Genomic DNA, 24786 nt, shown 5'->3' with positions numbered 1-24786 from the left:
TAAACAAAACTAATTAAATTTTAAACAGGGAAACACCATGCCTATTACTTTTTCAACATAAAGAAGGTTGATAGATTGACTTTTACATCCCATTCTTTCTTCACTGGATTTAGAAAGTTTATTGCTATTTTTTAAGAAAGTCATCACGTATTCCATTGCTATAGCTGAATTTTTACATTAGACTGAGTTAAGTTCCTTCCAGGCTACTCAGATGCAGTTTAGTACAAAGGACTTTGCTCTTAAAAAATCCTCCCAGATTTGTTTTGTTTGTGTTTTTACTTTTTCACCTATAAAGCAGGAAAATCAAGGGAGAAATAAAGTTGTAGAATTCTAAAGCTAAAAGAAACTCCAAAATGAACACATTTTCCTCTCAAATATAAACAGAGTCCCTCCTTATATCATTTACTGAAACTTAAATGTACTTTTAATCGTGAAATTTGGAATATAGAAGATTATCTGATTTCTAATCTTTTAGTAAAATTAGTTCTGGGTGAAAATCTAGCTTGTTTGCTACCACATTACCAGGGCTAAGGTTGTATGTGTTTGGATGGACCAAAAGAAATGTATCATAGCTATTTGTAGAATGAAATTTTAAAAATAATGTTCAAATGTAGCATGCAAGACTGCCAAGATGATTTCAGAAATGATCTAAGAAAACATTTACAAAGAAAACATTATAAATCCCTGTAAATTACTATGATACCAGGTCTATTTTAGTATATTTTCTAATATACTATTTTAGTATATTTAGTATATAGTATAAATATATTTCTAAGATGTTCAAGTATTGTGAGGAAGCCTGGATATTGGCTGGGGGAGTTGTCCAGTTTGCTCTGCTCTTCTTCTGCTATAGAACCAGATGACCTCTGCAGGTCCCAATGGACTGTCATATCCTCCACGTGCATCTGGGTATGCTGTTCACTGCCGTGTCTTTTCCGCTGAGAAGGCCCAGTTCTAACACATGCACTCAACAGTCAGTTTTCTGATCCTGCTATTCTCCCCATGGTTGGAGTTCTGAGTCTAGCGGTTTAGTCTTGGGGACCCCCAAGAAACCGTGTCTGAGATGACCTGACTCTTGTGTGTGCCTTGCCAGTACATGGGTCAGTTCTGTCTTCAGCCCCATCTCTTACGAAAACCAATGAATGATGGCACCTAGACCAACCCATGCCACTACACACTCAACCCTCATGTACACTAGCGGGAGCTACAACCTAGTCCTAGCGACCACCAATAACCTCAACCAGGCCTGCCTCAAAACCTGGTTCCTGTGCTTGCCACTTTGTGCAGCAGATTGGTCCAGTTTATCCCATATCCCGTTCAGCTCTTATACACCTCAATGGGCATTGGAGCTCAGTTCAACCCAACCAACTCCACTGTCCAGCCCACATTTATGCCAGTGGAGCCACCACCTCTCTAGCTAGCTCCTCCCCCTCACCCTAATTCTCATGCTCACCAGTGGGAGCTGAAGCTCATCAGAGAGGTGTCCAGTTTCCCTAGTTGGCCCACTCCCTGTACTAAATCTTGCACACTCCAGATGGTTCTGCAGTATAGCTTGACAGGGTTTGCCCCCACTCCCAACACTTGCAAGCTGATACTGCAGCCAAGTCCAACCAGCCTGTACTTCCTCTGGCTCATACATGTACCAGTGGAAACAGATGGTTAGCCCAGCCTGGCTCTCCCCGTAACCAAGTTCACATGCTAGTCAACAGGTGTTACAGCCCTGTTCAAACTGGTCTGTCCCCAGTTCCAGTTTTTATGCTCACCAGTGAGAACATTGGCCCAGCAGGGGAGCTTGCACTGCCTCCTACACACTCGCACTCTTCCTCCTCAGTCTCATGTGTACTAGTGGGTGCTGTGGTCCAGTCTGGCATGGCCTACCTTGGCATTTGGCCGTGTGTGCTATAGCTTGGCCCAGCCGGGTCTGCCTCTAGTTCCAACTCATGCTGTTGGGTGATGCAGTCCAGTCTGGCCCAGGTGGCCCTGGTGCTGGTTCTATTGTGAATTGGCAGGTGTTACAGCCTGACCTGGCCTGTTCCACACCACATCCTGGTTCTCAGATCTGCCAGTGGGTGTCATGAACTGGCCCAGCCTGGCCCTCAGACCTGACCCACATGAATGCTGTTGGGTACTGTAACCTGGCCTGGGCTGGAATGTCCCCTGCCTTGGTTCTAGTGCTTACCTGGAGGGACTGCATCCTGACAGGTGAGTTTCCCAAGCTCCTCTATTAGGTCTCCTTCCAGTGGCAGATCTCACACTCACTGGTAGGTGTTTGGCTAAGACTGATTTAGTTCACCTCTTGTCTTGGCTGAACCAGTGGCCTTGCCCAACAAGTCCACACTCATTCCAGTTCTTACTGTTGGGTGCTATATGTCCATGCCAAGACACAGTTCTCACATGGTTCAATGGGAGCCGAGACCTAGCCCAACCTCTCCTCCACCCACTTTGGCTCTCATGAGCACCAGTGGATGCTGGAGTATAGTCCAGTCTGATATACCCCAGATCCAGTCCACACCCACACCAAGGGGCACTGAAACCATGTCTAGCCTGAATCGCCACCTCCATTCTGTCTCTCATGCTCACCAGTTGGAACCCCAACCCTAGCCAAAGAATACCCTTAGCTCCCCAACCAGGCCTGTTCCCAGCACAGATCTTGCACGTGATTGTTCTGACCCAGCTCAGTAGCCCATCCCCTGTCTTGGCCTTTCCCATCGCCATGGGATGCTGCAGCCTTGCTTGCCCTGGCCTGCCCTCAGTCCCAACTCTCACTGGCAGGTGCTACAGGTTAGCCCTTCCCAGTCTGCTCCTGTCCCTGGCTCATGCAAACAAGTAGGTGTGATAGCCTAGCTTGGCATGACCTGCAATCCAGCCTGGCTCCTGCACATGCCAGTGTGCTAAAGTTTGATCCAACCCTGCCTAATCTACTCCCTTCTGAAATGAACCCACACACTTGCTGATGGGTTGAACTACATTTCTCAATCTGACTAACATCCAGGCCTAAATCACATGCTCAGAGGGAGCTATGGCCCACCAGGGGAGTTGCCCAAGTTCCCCCACCAGACTCAGCCTTAGACCCAGATCTCACTCGTGCCAACAGGTTCTAGACCTTTATCTGGCATAGTCTGCCCCTCCATTCCAGCCTATGAATGAGCTGGTGGATGTTGCACTGGCCTGCTGCACATGTGTCTGCGAGTGCAGCGTCCTTGATTGGCCCCATCCTGTATCCAACCCCAGTGCCAATGAATGTCAGAGGATTCCATGGTCATGCCTAGCATACCCCCCACAGATTCATCCCCACACCTGATTCTCTCATGTGCTGGTTAGAGTCATGGTGCAGCCTAACATTACCCATCTCCTGTTCTGACTCTCACTGCCAAGCACTGTAATCTATCCCTGCCAGGTAGGCTCCAGCCTTAGCTTTAGTGTCCACCACTGAGTGATATTCAGAGGTGGCTGGTGCTAACTAGCCCAGCTCAGGTCTGCCACGTGTGCTGGAGCATCAGTCTGAGCCTTAAAGGTCCACAAGTTCCCCCATCCAAACTGCTTGGTCTCAGGCCTCCACTTAGCTACAACTGCAGTGGCCTTGTAGATGACAGTCCCTCAGTAGTCATTCCTCACTTGCCACGTACTCCCTTAATAATCCTCCCTTCCAAACATCTCCTCATCCCTTTCCCTGGGGGCAATCTGCCCCCAACCCTCTGTTATGATATCAGATATCCTCTGCAGGCCCCAATGGACTGCTGTATCTTCTATATGAATTTGGGTATGCCATCCACTACTCCATCTAAGTCACTGACGTGGCTAAGATCTGCAGAAACAGTAGCTTGTTGATGCAAGTCTCTCAGAGGTCATTCCTCACCTGGATGTGACACCCCCAGATCCCCACATGTCCTTACTTGTGTAATATCCTAGGTCCCCTGCAGCTCGAATTCCCAAGCCCCCATGAGCATGTCGTCGAGCAGCTGGTGGGCTTCGCTTGGAACCATTGGTACCCCAGGTCATCTGACCCAGGCTGTACTGGTCCCTCAAGGAATAACTAATCCAGCTCCCACTGAGCATGCAGGCCAAAGGATCCAGGCCAGATGACCCAGTCCCCCCAGGCCCTCTCTGGGACTCAGATCCTGGTTCCCACCATGCATGCAGGCCAAAGAACCCAAGCCAGGTGACCTGGTCCCCACTCTGCCCACTCCTAAATACAATATTAATCTGAAATAAAGTTTGTTTGGGACTCTAGCATTTGTCATGGTCACCAATAAAGAAAACTTAAAAATTGAGCAAGTTTCTTTTTATATAATTTATTGTTATTATGATTTCCCATGATTGTTTTGTAGGTATAGGAATTCCCCTCTCCTCCTCCCCTTTTTTTCTCCCTATTTTTCCCTCCCATCATTTCCCCCCATATTATTACAGTAGTATAATAAAATAGAGCAAATTGTTTAAACTCAGATTCAATTTTTGTTTTTGAGATGGTCTCAGGGATAAGCCAAATGAATGGCACTAGTGAACTACAAAATTGAACTTCTACTCTGTCTCATTTGTGATGTCAAACTTTGGAAACATCACATCTTGCAAGACAATGTGTATAATAACAGGAGCCCAACATTTCTTGTCCCTATGTTTATGTAAATAATGAGTAAGAACAAAATGTTAAGGACTTCTGCACAGTCTTCAGTCTTCCATGTTAAAGGCTACAATTTCATTCAAATATGCGATGAGATGCATCTCATGGTTCTTAAGAGAAAAATCATCTTCTGTAGCGGAAGACAGCGCACAGGCTGAGCTAAGCTCTACTCAATGATTCCGGAGCCATCAGGAGATGGTAATAAATCCTACCTACCTGTTATGAGGAAAGAAAGAATTCTCATTATAGACATGGTTTCCTTGAGAAAAAAAAAAAGAATGTAAACGTTATAGCTGATGATGTCATATTAGAAAGACAAAGCCGAAGTCATTCACTGAGAGTCACAGTCTGTGTATCATATGAAAAGTGCCAGAATTTCTGAACAGAATAAGCTTGTTTCAAAGCTGCCAGAGAATTACACCCCTACCAACCAACAACTCTGATAGCTGCATTTCTAGTCTTCACTTTAACAAGCAAAAAGTGGTTTTGCCTCCTGCAAACAGGTATTGAAATCCAAATAAAATTATAAATTAGAACAAGGATCATCAGAGGGCATAGAAAATAATTCGGTAGAAAATTATAAAGCAGAAAAATGGATTTGGATTGCACATACTAACATTACACGGGACACCCAAACAATAGACTATTAAAAAATGAGTGAGTGAGGAGAGCACCATAGAGGGGACTAAAGAATCTCACATAAAAATAAACAGCATATATGAAAAGTGATATTATCTTTGCTTGCCACCTTCTTTCTCAGCTCCTAAGAACACAACCCGTCCTTTAATATAAAGGTAAACAATTGCTACTTCCTCTTTTGTATTTTGTCATTCAAGCATGTTTATACATTGTTTCAATTTTTAAATGATGAACTAGTAGAACTCTATTCTAATGCTACTTTTCCCTAGTACGTCCTGTACACAAAACGAGAGACTAGTAAACACCACTTGTTCACTGAAGTTCCATGAACCCATTCCAACTTATTGGAGACCCCTAACAAGAACCTTGCTTAGAATTCTTAGTGGATCCTCTCTAGTGAAGAGCTCAGCTTCCTAGAAAGGTTCCTTTATTTTTTATTTGATATTTGCTTTGATTAGATTGAAACCTCTCTGCATATCACTCTATCATTACTGTCATGTAACAGTGCAATGATTTCAAATGATAACATCTGCCTTGTAAACTTCCTATTGTTTCAAGGATAAAATGTCGATGTAGACATACATATATGTTTGATTGATAAAGGTAAATTTCATGTCAACTTTTCAATTTTGGAGTAAAAGTAAGAGTTCATTGAGGACACACTAGGAGGGTAGAAAAGAAGACTAAGAAATGTTAAAAAAATATGTATTTATTTTATTATTTTAATTTTTTCCGATTTGTTTTCTTTTTTTATTATTACGTTGCATTATGTGACACAGTTTCATAGGCTCTGGGATTCCCCCATCTCCTTCCCATGCCCTCCCCCCATGGTGGATTCCTCCACCTTCTTGCAGTATTACAGTTCAAATTCAGTCAAGATTATTTCGTTGCAAACATATACCAAGCGTAGAGTCCAGCATCTTATTGTCCAGATAAATTCAACAGTTTCTTGGGGAGACCATCTCTGGTCTGAAGGCAGAGTTGGCAGAATATGATCTCAATCAATTAGAAGCCCCAGAACAACATCAACAACAATTTACAACATTATGGAATTAATTGACATGGTATTAAGTAATTAATACGTTATAACAGTGCAAGTTCTTAACCACATCCTGTGACTACTTCATTGATCCTTCAATTTTTGTTTGTACACAGAACCGGCTGCTATACATCTTAAAGTGGCTATAGGGTATTATTCAGCTGTCTCGTGTCTGCTTTCATTTTAGTATTTAGCAGTTTATTGTGTTGACACATAATTTTGCTGAACTTGGTAGATTTTAGGATAATCTAAACTGGCTTATAAATCTAACCAGGCCTTTGTCAACAGTTGAGGTGCAGAACAGTTTTAGGAGGGGTGTGCAGAGAAATCTTCCATCCCCTAGTGAGGGGTAACTAATCTTTGTGTCCTATCTAGTAAGGTATATGTGGATCCACGCTGATCGTTTCCTGTTTGGTTCCAAGCTTTCCTTGTATTTCTCTATCTATTCTATTTTTGGGGGGCCCCTCTGGAGTGGTCCTGATGGTCATTGCAAGCGAGGGTGGGGATCCGAAGTTGGAATTAAGTAAGGACCAGAAGATGCTCCTCTCCCTAGTCCCGAAGGAAGTTTGCTGTTCTTCTATTTGTGCAGATCCCTCAGGGCTCCTGGCTGTTGTTCCGATGACCTTGGGTCCTGTAAGGAAGGATTTGGTTCTCTTCCATCCCATGTTGTAGATCCAGACGGGGCTGGGTGACCTCAGAGTTCTCGGCCTCCAAAAGCACTACAATTCCCCGTGATCTCATTGTCTGTTGGGATGTAGTCCTTGGTGCCCATATTGATAGTCCTTGGTGAGGATCCAAGTCTTCAGGGTTAGGATACAAGCCTCCTCCTGTCCACCTGCTCCACTCTGGGTACCCCCCTGCTCTGTGCATATGACCTCCTGTTAAGAGGTTGTCAGGATCGCTCCTGGTTCCCCCTATATGTCTTTGTAATTTAATTAAAATTTTTTTAAATTAATGTCAGGACCGAGTCTCATTAGCTGTTATAGGACATGAAGGCACAAAATTTCTGTATGATTGAGAATTCAAGCAGAAACAGGCAAGCACTTGGGACTTGGGACTAGAGAGAAAACAGTACAGACCTGCCCAGGAAATGCCAGTTCATTTACACAGTAACTCCTCATCCTCTACTCAAAAATCTCTTGAACAGCTGTACATTTTTTCTTTGTTTCCAAAACTCAGTCCAGCCACCCCTTGACCCATTATGTAGTTTGGCAGCTTGGCTCACATTCTGTTCCTATTCTTCATGTGCACATGCCTGTCTGTGAAGATTGCAAGCTCCTCCTACTCTGGTGCTGCCATCAAGAATGCCTACATGGGTCATCAACCACTTTGCACAGTTCCCCTTCATTTTTGCCTTCATGGAATTCTGCTGGCTCTCTGACACTCTCTTCACCTCTATGTCTCTCATCTGAATTGGAAGCAATTATATTCATCCTTTTTTCTTTGTAATTCTGTTTTACGCACTTAATAAATGTGGCACTGTTTTCTGCTGTTTAAATCCATCTGTCCTTTTCTATATTTGTGAAAGTGGAATGAGTAGTTTTCTTTCTGAAACTGAGTCCAAAAATGAGTAGTTTTAAAACACTACAATATTTTGGCAAAAATTCTTTTAAATGTTATGCCAGAATCCCCTATTTTTCTTAACAAGGTTTTAACTTGTCATTGAGTGAAGAAAAATTATGCAGTTAAGACTATCCCTCTGCATTTGTCATAGATATCCTTACTCAATCATAAACACGATAGTGAAATGCAGCAATGAATTGTTTGCTGCTTATCTGTGATACTATGTAAGTAAGTAAATTATGTTTGTGTGAGAAGTTCAAAAATGAAATTAACTTCAAAATAAAAAGAAAATCCAGAGGAAGTGGAGTAATTCCTTTTGAAGTTGAAGTACTTCAAGGAAGACTTTCTGGAAGAGGTGTTACTAACCTGGACTTGCACTAGATGACACTTCACAAATCTAATAAAGACAACATTGGAAAGTTGAGGGAACTTCCTTTCTTCCTGGTTCTTTCCACTCTGTCACTTCCCTTTTTGTCTTCCCTATCATTCTTTAAAAAAATAATTAGAGATAGCACATTTTTAATTTACATTATAATCAAAGACTATATGTCTCAGTAAGTAAAACATTCCATAAGTAAAATGTTCAGCATGCACATAGCAAGAGCTATAAACAGTAATCTAAAAGAAGATATTAATTTCACTCAAGAACAGTAAATTCTAAAATAAATCACACATAATTAAAACTCTGGTAACATTTAATTGTAATCATCTGATTGATAAATAGATAAAATGAAATATGACAAAACTGTATGTAGCAATTTAGATGCACACAGACTTGTTAACTTTTGCTTTCTTTTTTTTTTTTAATTTTAACTCCCACATATAAGGGAGAGCATGTGGTATTTGCCTTTCTGTGTACTACTTAATTCACTCAACTACTATGCAGCAAGCAAGATTCAATGGTCTTAATGTGACTTTAGTGTCAATTATATTAATTAATTTAAGAAAGAATGTTGCATTCAAGGAAGTGTAAGGCATCTCTAGTCATTCTTTCATGTCATTCCCTTGTTTTAGAAGTTAAATGATTTGCTTCATTAAAGCAAGTATATTTTCCCAGTATTTCTACAAGATAACATGCATATGGTATCTGTTTACCTGCTCAGTTTCTTCCTTTTATTTGTCACTGATCAGTAGAATCATAAACGAAGAAAGTCTTTCTCAGGCTAGATGAGTTGCTTTTTCTTACTGAATACAGATGCTGCTCATTTATACTTTACAAACAATACCCTTTAATTTATCATGCCCTAGAGTCTGGTTAGTCATTTAGAAGTTTCTCCTACAAAATTGAAGAAAGGCCTTGCATCCTTATTCAACACTATGCATAACTAGTCCCACTCTGTCCAGCCTCTCAGTATGAGCTCCTCTACAGCTTTTCAGGAAATGTATACTTTTTTGAATAGTTTTTTTTTAAATATCTACTTTCTATGCGTTGACATCTTTACCTAATGAAATGTTACATTTGTGATTGTTAAGTGAAATGAAAGTGTATCATGATGAAAATTAGGGGAAAAAATGAAATAAGAAAGAACCAGAGATTGTGAGCAGGATGGAGTGTAGGGTGCAAAAATACAGGTTTTTTTTTTAAAGATTCTTTTTTAATTGGAAAGGCAGATATGAAGAGAGGAGAGACAAAGATCTGTCCACTGATTCACTCCCCAAGTGGCTGCAATGGCTGCAACTGAGCCAATTTGAAGTCAGGAGCCAGAAGCTTCTTATGGGTCTCACATATGGCTGCAGGTTTCCAAGGCTTTGGGCAATCCTCCACTGCTTTCACAGGCTAAAAACAGGAAGCTGTAGAGGAGGTAGAGCATCAAAATGAAGAAATAAAAGAGAAAGGCTTTAAAATATGGAGAAATTTTGTAATTATTTCTTTCCTTAAAAACAATTATTTTAAGCACATGTAAGCCCTTTAAATTACATTTTTTCTCCAAAACATTCCAAAGTCCATATGAGAAATGATAGCCCAGAATCACTGTCCATAGGCTTACATTTACAATTATTTTTTTAGATTTGGGAGTTAATGTATATTGGTGCTACACAGGTTTCCTGCTCATTCCTGAGTGCAGCCAGCATTCCAATAGTAAGTCAACTGTTGCGCACAGGGGTGTGATTGTAGGCCCCTGGAAAATGGAAGAGCTAATGCATTAGTAAAAGAAATCTAACAGTGTCATCAGAAAAGGTGTAACTTGTGTGATTTTTATTTACTTATAACTGCTGAAATAAATTGTGGTTTATCAGCTTAGGTGGCCAGTATATAACTGTTAAATGGTTATGGCAATATTGTACAGAGCATAAAACACTATAGGTCTGGAAAAGGAAGCAGAAAAAAATTGTATCATGTGATTACAAGTAATAAAAAAATCATCAAAATGTTTACTCATGAAAAAAGAAAAACTAAAATGCTAATTAAGGTAATAAAACAGTTGTGAATTTTTTAAAGTATTTCCACTTCTGGAGCCTTTTGATACCATGTGCTGAGATGAGTACAACCTCAGCATATTAGCATATGCCTGCCAAAAATGCATTAAGTGAATCTATATATGTATGGATGTAAGAATTTTCCCCATCTTTTCTCCAAGACTTTCATTAGAGGAAAATAAAAAAAAACACCTAAGTGAACTTTATGCAAGTTATACAATGGAGAAAAAGCTGTTTGCATAAGGCAGCTATTATGAATATAACCAAACTAATGTCAGGTGATCAGAAGGAATGATTTCACATACTGTATTAAAGCCTACAGAATCTCTCAAAAAAATATGGAGAAATTTATCATGTTCCTGGATTGTTAAAATCAGCATCATTAAAATATCCATTTTATGAAAAATAATATGCAGATTTGGTGTGATTTCAACCCAAATCCCAACATTTTTCTCAAGGCTGGAAAATTTGAAAGACAAATTCATCTGGAAGCGTAAGAGACCATAAATAGCCAAAGTTATCTTGAAGAATAAAAATGAAACTGGAAAAATCACAATTCCAGACTTGAAAACACACTATAGGGCATATGAAAAGTCAATCTGCGTCCCTACAGTCATAGCACAAGTGATGATAGTGAAGTTATGGAAAGGACCAGATGCTGGTCAAAAGAATAATGGATTTAAAAATCTGTAGTATATCTATTCCATGTAATAATACTCACTCATTGAAAATAATGAAATTCTAACATTTGCAACAAAATGTTCCTAAATGGAGACCATTATGCTCAACGGAATAAGCACATCTCAAAAGGTTGAGTAACACGTGTTTTCTCTGATAGAAGGCAATCTCTATGCATAATACAAAATAGAAATATAGGTAAACAAGTATACACAAATATTCTCATAAACAAAGTATATAACAGAGGCTAGATTACCAGAAAAAGATGCAGTATGCATCGCTACTCCCAAATAAAAGAACCCCACTGAAACTTATAAATATACCTTGATAAATAGATACCAGATTTTCTTCCACTGCGAATATCTACAATGTCATGATACATGCAAGTCGCAAAATGTTTTAACTGTGACTGCAGCTGAAGGACTATATTATGGTAATAATGTTTATGAAGATGGTGGCTGGGGGGAGGGTTAAGAAAGGGGAGGAGAAAGGGGAGGCTAAGAAGCAATCCCTATAGCCATATCTATAAAACTGCATAATAGAAACTAAAAATTCAGAAATACTAAAACGTGGAATGTGATCATGTTGATGATAGCATGATGAAGATGCCATGTTAATGTTAATGATAATTAAGATGAAGGTGAGTAAAGCTGTTCCACACTTTGGATTAGAAGTTCCTGTTACTTACACTCACTGCAAACCAGTGCTTTATTAACTAAGAGCAAGACTAATTTTCACCATCTCACTGTTGAAAGTCGGGAATTTCTAGAAGCCCTTACACCTTACTGAGGAATGCAGGATATGTATGTATAGTCCGTTGCTTGTAAACATTTTTGTAATTGTAATTCTACCTAGGCATTATTTTCAAATTCATGAATCAATTAGTAAGATTGATATGTCAAAAAAAAAAAAAAAGAAGAAAAAGATAGGAAAAGGAAATTCAAGTATTTTACTAAGTGCTCCCTGAGTGTTTCTATCACCAACTATTCCAAAAGTACTACGTGGTTCTGCTAAAGTCCTCCTAAACAAATAGTAAGACATAATAGTCCTTCGACTGTTCTAACAAAATGCCATAAACAACCTAAGTTATAACCACAGAAACTCGTCTATCAGAGTTCTGCAGACTGCCAAGCCCCAGACCAAGACGCTGATCAGTTCGGTGCCTGGAAAGGGCCTACCCTTTTGTTCTTGCATAACGTCTTCTCTCTGGATCATCACATTGTGGAATGAAAAATGAGTTTCTTTGAGCATATTTTTAAAGCGCTAAACACATTCCTGTGGACTCTGCTCTCATGACCTAATCACTTCTAGAAAGGCCCCACTCCTACTATTAAATCACCCAGGTCAAGACTTTAAAATATGAATTTTGCAAGGACACAAACCTTAAGATCACAGCAAGTTTGCTTTCAGAATTGTGCTGTATAAAGACTGCTAATCAGTTGCAGCATCATTCATATCTTAACTGTTCCCTGGCGTTCCACTGCTAGGGATACATCATGTTCAGAAGTGCTCAGATCATTTGCTTTTACCAGTTCAGAAATATGATGCTCTTTGTTGACTAAATTACTTTCAAGAGAGATGAAAGTAAGTCATAAAGTTTCTGTTTTCAATATTTGTGTAGGAACTCCCTCCTCCTATTGCTGGAGACATCTGTTACTGCTGGTCTGTCTGGAGAGTACTCTTTAAGTTTCAATTCAAGGAATGCTTTCACAAAAAACTCTTTAGGGTTTATAATTTTTTTCTTCCATCAGTCACTTTAACTTGCATGAACTTTTATCATCATATGCCACATTTCTGTGTTTACATTTTTGGCTTTCCTAAACATGATTAAGTTTTTGAGTAAGGCTTTGTAACCATTCAATGTTAAACAACCTAGCAGTTAAAGAGAAAATACTTGTTTAATGAAATATTTATGGGACCAGTGTGATGGCTCAATGGTTAAATTTACACCTTAGAAGTGCCAAAATGCTGGTTCAAATCCCAGCTGTTCCACTTCCCATCCAGCTCCATGCTTTAGACTTGGCAAGGCAGTAGAGAACAGTTCAAGGCCTTGAGACCCTGCACCCATGAGGGAGACCTGGAAGAAACTCCTGGCTCCTGGCTTTAGATGGGCTCAGTTCCAGCTGTTGAGGCTGCTTGAGGAATGAACCAGGAGATGAAGGATCCTCCTCTTTGTCTCTCCTTCTTCCTGTAAATCTTGCTTTCCAATAAAAATAAATAAATGTTTAAATAATATTTTATAGCATTAATTATATAAACAATCTTCTGAGTAAAGGCAAGAAGAAATGCCATGTAAATTAGAATATTTTAAAGATTTTAGGTTATTCAGTGTATAAAATGCCAATAATAGATCAAAGTATGATCCATAAAAATAAAACCATAAATTATTTTGGAGAAGTAATGGATTACTTAGAGGATTTCACTCATATATAAGCAGCTGCAAAAATTGCAAATGGGCCTGTTTTGTAGAAGTACATATTGTACAAGTTAAACTGCTCTTTGTTTTAATAATTTTCCCATTCTTTCTTTTAATTAAAATGTTTATTTGAAACAAATATTATCCATTTTGACAAGAGTATTCAATACCACCCATGAATTGTTTAGGCAGAACATCAAGAGAAAGAATCATTTTTCATGAAAAATTTCATGAAACAGAACACATAGCTCCTACCCTTATAAGATTTCTGTGAGATGTCACTGTTCTAATTTGCTGTAAGTTTCTTTTCTGAGTTGGATAATATTAATTGTTGCAGTTAGCATTATTATTAAAATAGCCCAAAAGATTGTACGATGATTATGAACCAAGCAGCAAGCATTTTAACAAACATACTGAATACTTGTAAAATAAACTTCAATTCTACAGCCAACTTTCTGTTGTAAACTATGTTATGCAATAAAATGCAACTTCCCCTAAATGAACATGGACCTTCACTATTTTTTTGTATTGAATTATAACATTTTCTAATGATATTTGGTATGTGTGTTACTTTATCTTCATTGTGAACACCCCAAAAAAACTGGACATGAATTTTGAAGAAAATTATGGCCTCATCAAAACACAAATAAATTACATATGGCTCATTAAAATCTGGCAGTTTAATTCAGACAACATGTATTTATTATTAGCTGTTTTAAAGGTTCATAGTTATTTTTCAGATTATTTCACTGCACTTTTCTTACCCTCATTTGAAATTCCTTTTCTGTGTTTGGCTTAATTTTAGATTTTAATCGTATTTCTTTTGCTTTCCTATTCAAAGCTCATTTTCAAAAATGTTGTCACTGTCATATGTTTCATAGATCTTTATTATGTGCCAAGCAATATAAATTTTCAGGATTGTCACATGGCCTTTTTTGCACTTATTTGCATGTTTTGTGTTTATATAAGAATGTTGAAGTACTATGATTATTTTACCAAGATATATTTAATAGATGACATTGACTTCACTGCCAAAACAAATAAAAAGGAATCATGTTTTCCAACTATTCAAATATTCTGAAAATCATTTTAAAGCTTTTATACATAAGAATAAGTAGTTTTGTTTTTTCTCCCACAGTACATATAAAGTTGAGTTTATTTAGTTTCCCTATATGTTTCAATAGTTACAGAGATGTGAAACCATTTGCTGATCAAAAGATATTGAAAGTGATATTATTTAAAATGTAACCAAGTGGTATAATTAAGTAAGTAACCACCAAATTTGGAAATAGTCAAATACTACTGTCAATATTTTGACTATAATTTACCACTTATGTACCTCAGAATTTGTTCATCTATTAAGTGGAAGTCATAACAAGTATGGAAGATGGTTGCAAACAGTAAGTGAAATAATATATGTACTAAAAGGTGAATGTCTATAACAGGTCAGTAGACAATGGTAGAACTAATTGAAGTAACAGGAGTAATTGGGAGTGGTGATCATATACCAAACATGAATCAATCTTTTATTTTCAATCACCATTTTACTGTTCCATTCTAGTACAGCCACAATTTATTGTGCTTTTGAATATTCTAATTTGGTAGCGAACAAGATGGTCATGATGTGCTGGTGAAGATGGTAGATTATGATTAAAATTATGTTCCATGGTATAAACACAGATTATTTTGATTGATGGTTCAGTTCAATTAATGTTGACTACGTTGATATTTGATGTGATGATGTCATAGTTATTATGATGATGATATAGTGTAGTGGTGATGTCATATGATAGAAGTATGATTGGATAATGATGTAAAATAATTATTGGTACAATAACGATATAATATGATGATGTGATGTGATAATGACATGATGTGAACTTATGTTAGGAGATGATATTGCAATAAATGCGCTAATATCATGATGGTTTATGGCATACTGTAACTACAGTACATTTCATTTTCTCTGACTGATACAGATTGTCATATAAGAATCAAGTTTAGGAGACTCTAAGGTGAACTGTGTCAGGGGATTCTTGAAAGAATTCAACATGAGAGGAATGACGAGATGGGCAGCAATTCAGAACTGTTGAATTTTCAAAACCACCCGAGCTGTACCCTCGGAGCATGCTCCACATCAGGGACCCTAGGGAGGGTTGGGCGGCTGGGTGTGGCTTCTCCCCTTATCTCTCCCCTCCCCTCAGATACAGTAATGAAAACAGAGAATGCAAAAACAATGGTCTCACCCACTTTCCTTTAATCCTTGACCCTTAATCAAATATGTAAAAGTTATAAAAAATGTAAAAGTTAGAAAAAATGAAATAAAAATTATAAATAAATAAATAGACCTTTTTTAAAAGAAAAAAGGATCAAGTTTAGAGGGGCAGAATCCTAAAAATGAGTTTTCCAAATTAGTACTGGCTTTCCTGAAACTGTATTACACGAATACATTTGAAGGCACAACTCCTTCTATTTCTAGTAGCAATGAGGGCACTAGTGATCTATGGCAAAATGTAGAAAAGAGATATGTAGAATATCACCACTGGATTCTCCTTATCAGTATCATAAGTTTCTTGGTGACTATATATTTTACATCTTTAAACAATCTAGTAAGCCACAGAGCAGAATTGGGATCAGCTAGTTACTTTCAAAAGCACTGGAAAAAGTAAGGAGAGGTAAGAAAATTCAGGGTTATAAATTTCCAGTTAAAACTCCACATAAATGATTGGAAAGCCTATCATCCTTAAAAGAAAGTATTATCTTCTCAAGTCACACAGATGAAAATCCTGGGAACCAAACCCAGAGTGTCATCCTGTGAGAGCTGAATTACAACTAAACTCCTAGTTTTCCAGATTGCTTTTGTATAGCATTTACTAGGAAAAATTTGGATCCTTGCATATTGGCATTAGAACATAGACTTTGGACATTGTATATATTCTTCAAGTGAAGCCCAAGAACTATGTGTAAAAATACAACTTAAAAGTCTGTGATAAGGGTTGGCACTATGACATAGTGTATAACACTATTGTCTATAGTGCCTGCATCCATTATGTATGGCCTTCTCTGTGTATTTTGAACTTGCTTTGCCAGTCCACAGAATTGCATAAGCCAGCTCCTTGCAGTAAATCTTGTACTATCTGCTACTGGTTCTGTTTCTGTGGTTGAACTCTGACTGCTACAACTCAAAACAAAATAAAAACAAAACAAAACAAACTTCCTTAATTAGCTTGCAGTCTCTCTTCTGACTGTACTAACTTGTTTAGTCTCTTTTTTCCTTACAAAAATATTTTTTTAAATCAACCAGATTTATTGGTTTTTATTTTAAAAAAGATTTTTATTTTATTTTATTGGAAATGCATATTAGATTTACAAAGAGAAGGAGAGATCGAGAGAAGGATCTTCCATCTGCTGGTTCACTCCCCAAATGACTGCAACCACCAGAGCTGAGCCAATCTGAGGCCAGGAGCTTCTCTCAGGTCTCCAAGGCAGGTCAGAAACCCAAGGCTTTGAGCCATTCTCTACTGCTTTTCTAGACCATAAATATGGAACAGGCTGGGGATTGGAGCCCCCAGGACACAAACTGGTTCCCATATGGGATCCTGGCAATTGCAAGGTGAGAATTTAGCCCTTGATCCATCATGCCAGGCCCAATAACTGAGTTTTTTAACTGAACAGTAAGCGCAAGGCTGTATCTAAATGCATGCTCAATAATGACGGCTATCTTTTGAAATTTGCTTAGCCATCTTTATTAAGTATTTAAACATTAAATGAATTCAAATAGATAAACACAGAAGTTTTATTTTAGAACTTTATTTTCTGATTTCCATTAACTGCAAAGGAGATGATCTTGCAGGAGATGTGATTATCAAGAAGTAGGTATTTCAGATTTAGAACTATGTTTACTTCCAATCTGTAAATTATTCTTGGATTCTAATACTTGCCACAAGACTTTATATTACAATTTTTCAGGTCATGTTAAGTCAATAGTAACTGAACATAAATTCTACATTTATAATCATAACTTGTGTACTGGTCTTGTTGCACAGGAGGTTTAGCCACCACCTCCAGTGCCTGCATCCCATTAGGGAACCTATTCAAACACTACCCGTTCCATATCCAACGCAGATCCCTGATAATATCCCTGGGAAGGCAGGGAAGATGAGCGAAGCATGTGGGTCTCTGTACCAGAGGGAGGGAGAACAGATGAAGGTCCCAGCTCTAATCGCAGTCATCGCAGTGATTTGGAAGTGAACTGGTGGGTGGAAAGCCTTGCTCTTTTCATCACTCTTTCAAACAAATAAACATTTCTTTTAAAAGTCAAAAGCAAAAATTACAACCGTAACTCACATTTCCTTTAAATATTTTCATCCTAATCTTTCTTTTTTTCTATCTTCTTCGTGAAAATTTGTTGAGGCAATTTGATATCACTTGTGTTCATAAACTGATTCCCTCCTTTATCAGTTCATTTCTCAGGTAATTACCACATGGCTACTGCATGCAAGGCAGTAGACTTCACAATCTTGTTGAAACCTGCAGTGTCTAAATCCAATTATTATCCTGTGATAAAAGTTGGTTATAAGGCATTGAAATAAAAACCTTTGCTCCAAATTTACCTAAGAACCACAGGTAAACCTTTGATTTCTTCCTTATTTAAATTTGTGTAGGATTACTTTTGCCAAGAAGACTAGCCGTAATTTCTAATTTCCTTTATACCTTCTGACATCAAAGAATCAAACAGACACCCACACTTCTGCAGGTTTATATACTCACAAGACTGAAAGTGAAATCAAGCACACACATGTACAGTCTGTATATAAGCACAGACTATTTGCAGAAGATATAGTCTTCTCATTTTCACCCTTTAAAAAATATTAGAAGATGAATTAGCATTCAGACTCCCAGGAAAGCCTTTCTTTAAGGATTAAAATAATGCGTTTTCCAAATCCGTGCCAGAGCACACCTTTATGTTGCATAAAGGCTAGACCAACATCAATGTTGTAAAAATGGATTGTCAAATATTTATCAATAAAGAAGCTACACTAAAGCCTGCAGCACTTTTGTCTGGAAATAGAACACATGCAATATTTGAAAAATACACTGCATAGTGTGAATGAACATCTGAAACCTCGTTGACCTCTACTCCATGCACAGAATGTTGTTTTGAAGTCAAATTCCAAAGCTAGAGCTCAGTCATCATGCTACTGTTCTTTCTGTCCTTAAATGTCATACTAGTGTGACTTTGCACGGGAAGCATTTGTTTGCGTGTCTCTTCAGAACAGAGACTTCTCTGAACATGGACATGGTGGGTTGTTAGTAAAGGTGAAAGTACTGGGCGAGGAAGCGAGAAAATTGTATCTCAAGTACATGAGAATGGAAAAGGAAGGAAGCAAAAAAGGGAGGCAGCATGACAGGAAGGAGGGATTGAGGAAGGCGGAAGGAGGCAGAAAAATATGAATAGGAGAACTAAATGTATCAAATCTTTATTGATTGCCAAGCACGTGCCTAAAATTTAGATGTATTTATATGGATTCACTTGGTGTTTATAGTAGTCTAAGAAAAAAATACTATCATTGTCTTTACATTCTGCCATAGAAGAGTGAAAGAGCTTGTGCAGATGGTATAGTATCTTCATAATAAAATTGAGATTTGAAGTTGGGAAATACTAGTTTTGTACATAAACATTAAATGTAACACCCTACTACCTCCTACCAAACTCAAAAACAGCAAAATGAAGTTGGAAAGAGTAAAGAATTAGAAGAATCTACTCAATAAACATCTTATTCAATAAATATTTATCGAGCTGTGGAAGAAAATACAGTTCCTGTAATCAAAGTGTTCACAATTTAGTGGAAGAGAGAAAACAAGAGAAACAGAAAATAAGTGAATGCAATGCAACAAAAAATAAGACTGTAAGGGAAATTTTTGCTGTACAAGGTCTCACATGTACACAGAAGAAAGTGACTATCTTTGGTACAGTAGGAGATAGGAGGTGTTAAAGAAGTTTGTCAGGAAGTAATTACTGTCAATTGTAAGCAATGCAAGTTGGGAAAAGTGAAATCTGGGTGGGATGTAGGGGAAACCCATTGTAACACAGCACATGAGGGCTTTGGGGGGCCAGAACAGATCATTAACCATTATTAGAAGAAGACTCAAAGGAGGCTAGACTCAGATTAAGTTACAAGAAAGAATTATCAAGAGCTATTAGTTTAAAAGGGGCATTGTGAGATGACTTGTAGATTTCTAAATTAAGGGACTTAATAATGCTGTCCATTAACAGAGTGGTAACACAAACAGAAGAAAACTTTAGGGGAGTTAGAGAAGGAAAATGAGATAAGGACGGTGCGAAATTTAAAACTCTGCAAGACTTCTATATTAAGATATTTAGTCACCACAGGACAGAATATGTGGATGTGACCAAAATGAGTAAACCAGTCAGCTAAATCCTTCAAAGCAGAACTGCTGATTGAGTGCACATGGGTAATAGAAGAGACTAGAGAGTATGATGGGCAATCACTGAAACCAAGCAGAAAGGGTTTTAATAAAAAAAGATCAGACTACAAGAAGATTTAGGAGCCATATTAAGGAATTTAGATCTTATTCACAAATTCTCCTTTAAAAGCATATTATCCCTAGATACAAAGAAGCACAGATTTTTTCACTCATAGAAGAATATGACCTTCAATTGTTGCTGTTCATGTTAAGATTTCTCAAGATCTCACATTTCAAAACAAGCATGTGGCTGGTGCTGTGATGTAGTCAGTTAAGCCACAGCCCCAGAAGTTGGCATCCCTTACAGAAACTGATTTATAACCCAGATAATCCCTGTCTGACTCTGTTACCTATTATTGCATCTGGAAAAGTAGCAAAAGATGACTTAAGTGCTTGGGTCCATGTTGCCCTAGTAGGAGACCTAGAAGGAAATCCTGATTCCCAGTGTCAGTGTGGATGAACCCTACCTGTGACAGGTCTTTGGGGAATTAAGCAGTAGATGTAAGATTTCTCACTCTGCCACCCCTCTCTGTAAGATGACTGTCAAATAAATAAACATTTTAAAATAAATGGAAACAGAAATTTTGCAACCTCTATATCACATCAATATTAACATTTTAAAACAATATACCTTTAAATAAATTATTTTTGAAGGAAAGGCCCCAAGGTCCAGAGGTTGATGTCTGTTTGTAGATGAAGAAGTCATTGAATTATTGCTAGAATGTTGCATAATAAGATTTTCGTTTCAAAAATAGTATTCTGTATGGTTTGGGAAACCAAGAGTGAGGAGGTGAAAATAGTAGGGAGGCTGCAGCAGTGCTGTGGACAGAGATCAGTGTTCCTCAGTGAAACCGAACTGGGTGGAAGCAAGGGCGTAGACTCAAGCATGAAAAACGCTGTAGCAGCTGTAATGACTAATGGCTCTGGGGAGTAAGTCGGAAGGAGCCAACCTAATTACCAGGCTTCTGGCTTGAACAGTGTTCCCAAAAATAGTAAGTAGGGAGCAGAGTCGGGCCCCGGAGATTAGAAGCAATGATGACTTCTGTTGAAATTTGATGTTTCTGAGGCACATCTTGGTGCTAATGAGTGAAGCGAATTTAATTACAAAAGTCAGAATGGTCAAGATCTATGTGGAAACCGAGGTTCTCCGAGCATATAGTGAGACAGGAACAGGAAGTCAGAATTTATAGTGTTGCTGGAGAAACTTTTTTTATTTTATATCTTTTTATTATTACCATTTTATGATACGGTTCCATAGTCCCTGGGATTTCCCTTATCCCCTCCCCCATTCCCTCCCCCCTCTTTGAGTTCCCCTATATCATTACCATAGTATAGTTCTTCATACACAATCATATGTCGATCATTGTGGGCATGGACAATGACAGAGAGTCCAGAATCCCATTGCTAATATATAGTAAACAGTTTCATTGGGATAACTCCCAACAGGCTTGACAAAAAGCAATCTTCACCATGACACATGAAAATCAAACTCTCTTCAGTCAAACATAAGGAAATGATCCTTAAATGTGCACGTGAAAAAAAAATCAACTGATATATAAAGGAGTGCCCATTAAGCTCACAGGAGACCTCTCATAGGAAACTCTACAGGCCAGGAGAGAATAAAGTGACATATTCCAGATTCTAAAAGCAAAAAATTGTTGGCCCAGGATAACATACCCAGCAAAACTTTCCCTTGTCTTTGAAAATGAAATAACATTCTTCCACAGTAACAAAAAATAGAAAGAATATGCCTTTTCCAAACCTGCTCCACAAATGATACTGAAAGATGTTCTCTTGACAGAGAAAAGGAATGGTATTCACCAAAACCAAAGGCAAATGCGAAGAACATCCCAGGAAAATAACTACAGAAGACTAAATCAATGAATAACCTATTGCTAGAATGACAGAACCAAATTACCACCTATTTTAATTAACCCTGAATGTAAATGGCTCAAACTCATCAATGAAACATCATAGATTAGTAGACTGGATTTTTAAAAAAATCTATTTGTTTATTTGTCGCCTACAGGAGACACATTTCACCAACAAAGATCAGTGGAAACCGTATCTCATGGATTTTGATGATTTTTTTGTTAGTCTCTTCAAAACATTTTCTTCTGATAAATGGGTTTTTTTGTTTGTTTTAATTTTTTTATTATTTATTATTTTTAACTTCATTAATTACATTGTATTATGTGACATAGTTGCATAGGTACTTGGGTTCTCCCCACCCCTCCCCAAACCCTCCCACCATGGTGGATTCCTCCACCTTGTTGCATAACCACAGCTCAAGTTCAGTTGAGATTCCCCCATTTGCAAGCATATACCAAACATAGAGTCCAGCATCTTATTGTCCAGTCAAGTTCAACGGCTTCTTAGGTATACCCTTTCTCATCTGAAGACAGAGCCAGCAGAGTATCATCCCAGTCAATTGAAAGCTCCAACATACCATCAGCAAAAATTTACATCATTATGGAATTAATTGACATAGTAATGAGTAACCAATATGTTAAAAGTAAATGCGAATTCCTAGCCACCTTCTGTGACCACCTCACTTATATTTCAATTTTAGTTTATACACAACATATAACATTCATAACATAACATGTTATACATAACATCATATCATCTTAAATTAAGGCAAACATGTGGTATTTAACCTTTTGGGATTGGCTCATTTCCCTTAGCATTATGGTTTCCAGTTTGGCCCATTTGGCCACAAAGAACTGCATTTTGTTTTTTTTAATAGCTGAGTAGTATTCCATGGAGTAGATGAACCATAGCTTTCTTATCCAATCCTCTGTTGATGGGCATTTTGGTTGCTTCCATGTTTTTGCAATTACTGATTGTGCTGCTATGAACATAGGAGTGCATGTTGGTTTCTCATAAAACAATTGTTCTGGATATATTCCTAGGAGTGCTATTGCCGGATCATACGGTGTGTTGATTTTGAGTTAAAAGAAACTCAGGCAAGTCAGTTCTAAATAAATGTAGAGCACTTATGGGACAGGAAACTAAGGTTTACTGGGACAGGTTGGTAAGAAAATCACTATGATACATTACTGACTGCATGACATCATTGTGAACTGAGAGCAACACACACACACACACACACACACACACACACACACACCCCACATTTTGTTTGCTGCTTAACCTTACCAAGTTAAAATCATAAAACCATCTGCACCTGCTCAGGAAAATTGGCATGCCTTTCATAGCTTTTTTATGATCTATTCATAAGAATTGGAAACTGCAAAGATGCTATAAATGAAGTTCTTGAGTTGGTACTCAGAGCATTGAGCAAATATCATGCTACCTATTATTGGTTTCACTCTGGCATGTTGTGGCAGCTAGAAAGTGAAATTTGCAGAGTGGCTGTGGAACATTTCTCTCTCCTGGGTATCTCCTGCATGTCTCAGCTACAGAGCTTATTGATATTTTCCAAACTAAAACTTAAGGTTCTGTGGTATTTCCAAAAGTGAAGAGGATCCTTGTAGGCACAGTTTAGATATTAATTTATTTTAATTTTTAGGGACTTCAGTAACTTCTAGGTACAGAAAGACATCATATATAAACCTAGGCCTGTCCAACCTCTTCCTTCATACGAGACTTTGCCAAGTCCTTAATCACAAGAAATGCAGGAAAGACAATTAAAAGTGTTGCTCACCTTTATGAATGGCTGCATCTATGCAGCCCTGAAGGAAACAAAGATGAGGTGGTAATCACTGCGTGTAAAAGTGTGCAGTCTGGAGACCAAGCTCAGGGACAAGGAAGACAAGCAGATGGGTCAACAGGAATGTTACAAAGCTAAGATGTAAGAGCCAACAGATAACTTTTATTGTGCGAAATACGCAGTTATTGTTTTATAGGGTTTTAGTTTTAAAGCCAAGCTTTAACCAAGTAAGAACATTGTGGACTATTTTACTAGTTAGATGTTAAGAAAAATGTGAAAGGTTATGGAGATTTCCAACTGATGGTGAAATGTTAGTTATGGGCTCTTTTAATGCTCTCTCATTCTTTCCTCCTCTTATTTCTAATTTTGCTAGTAGCAGGGTGGTCTTTTTAGTAGCCCATGAAGCAGGGTCAGAGGTCTTGGGAAAAGTGGACCAGGAGTGTCACAGTGGTTGCTTGGTCTTCTACATTGGCAGGAATATGGCTGCAGTCATAACACTGAGCCGAAGTCTGATAATGCACATGATCATTGCAAGTCCAGCTCCAACTTTTTAGCCAACTGTAGCACACAGTTACCCTTTTTATCTTTATTTCTTCAATTACTTCTTTCGTGTTTTGCTTCAATAGGTTTTGAAGGAATGGAGTGAGAATCCTGAGTTACTGCAACACCTGGCTGTATTTCAAGTACACAACCTGCCTCGATTAACAAGGCAATGGGTTTGGGTCAAAGTTCTCTTATGGGGCTGCAATATGATGCTGAAATGGATTGCAACCTGATACAACTACAATTAAAAGAATATGGCGTTGGCCAATGTATAAGTCTAATGGACAAAGGCAAGTGGCCTCCACTTTGGAATGGAGCAAGTTCAGAGGCTCCATTCATAGGTACTGGGCTGGGGACTCTTTCATCAGTTCCAAGACACAGTTCTGTGCTGTTTGATGCCCCATTCCCCAGTGGCAGGACACAGGTGCTCCTGGCTTTTGGCTCATAGTTTGAGGAGGTGTGGTGAAGGCAGTCCCTTGGCCACCCAGATGACACTAAGCTGGATTGCAAACATCATAGTCTCATAGCCTGTGCCATATTATAGATATGTTACAAATCCATTTGAGGCTGGGATTCATGCAAGCTGAAACACTCAACTGTGCCACCAATGCTCTGGTCCCCACCTGGTAATGGAGCAGGTCTAGAACCTCTGACTCAGTGTATCTGCCTAAAGATGAAGCATCTTGATTATGCAGGACCAGCCCTTA

This window comes from Ochotona princeps, chromosome 1 (assembly GCF_030435755.1).
Source record: "Ochotona princeps isolate mOchPri1 chromosome 1, mOchPri1.hap1, whole genome shotgun sequence".
Lineage (NCBI taxonomy): Eukaryota > Metazoa > Chordata > Mammalia > Lagomorpha > Ochotonidae > Ochotona > Ochotona princeps.
Note: the sequence above shows the minus strand (reverse complement) of the source record.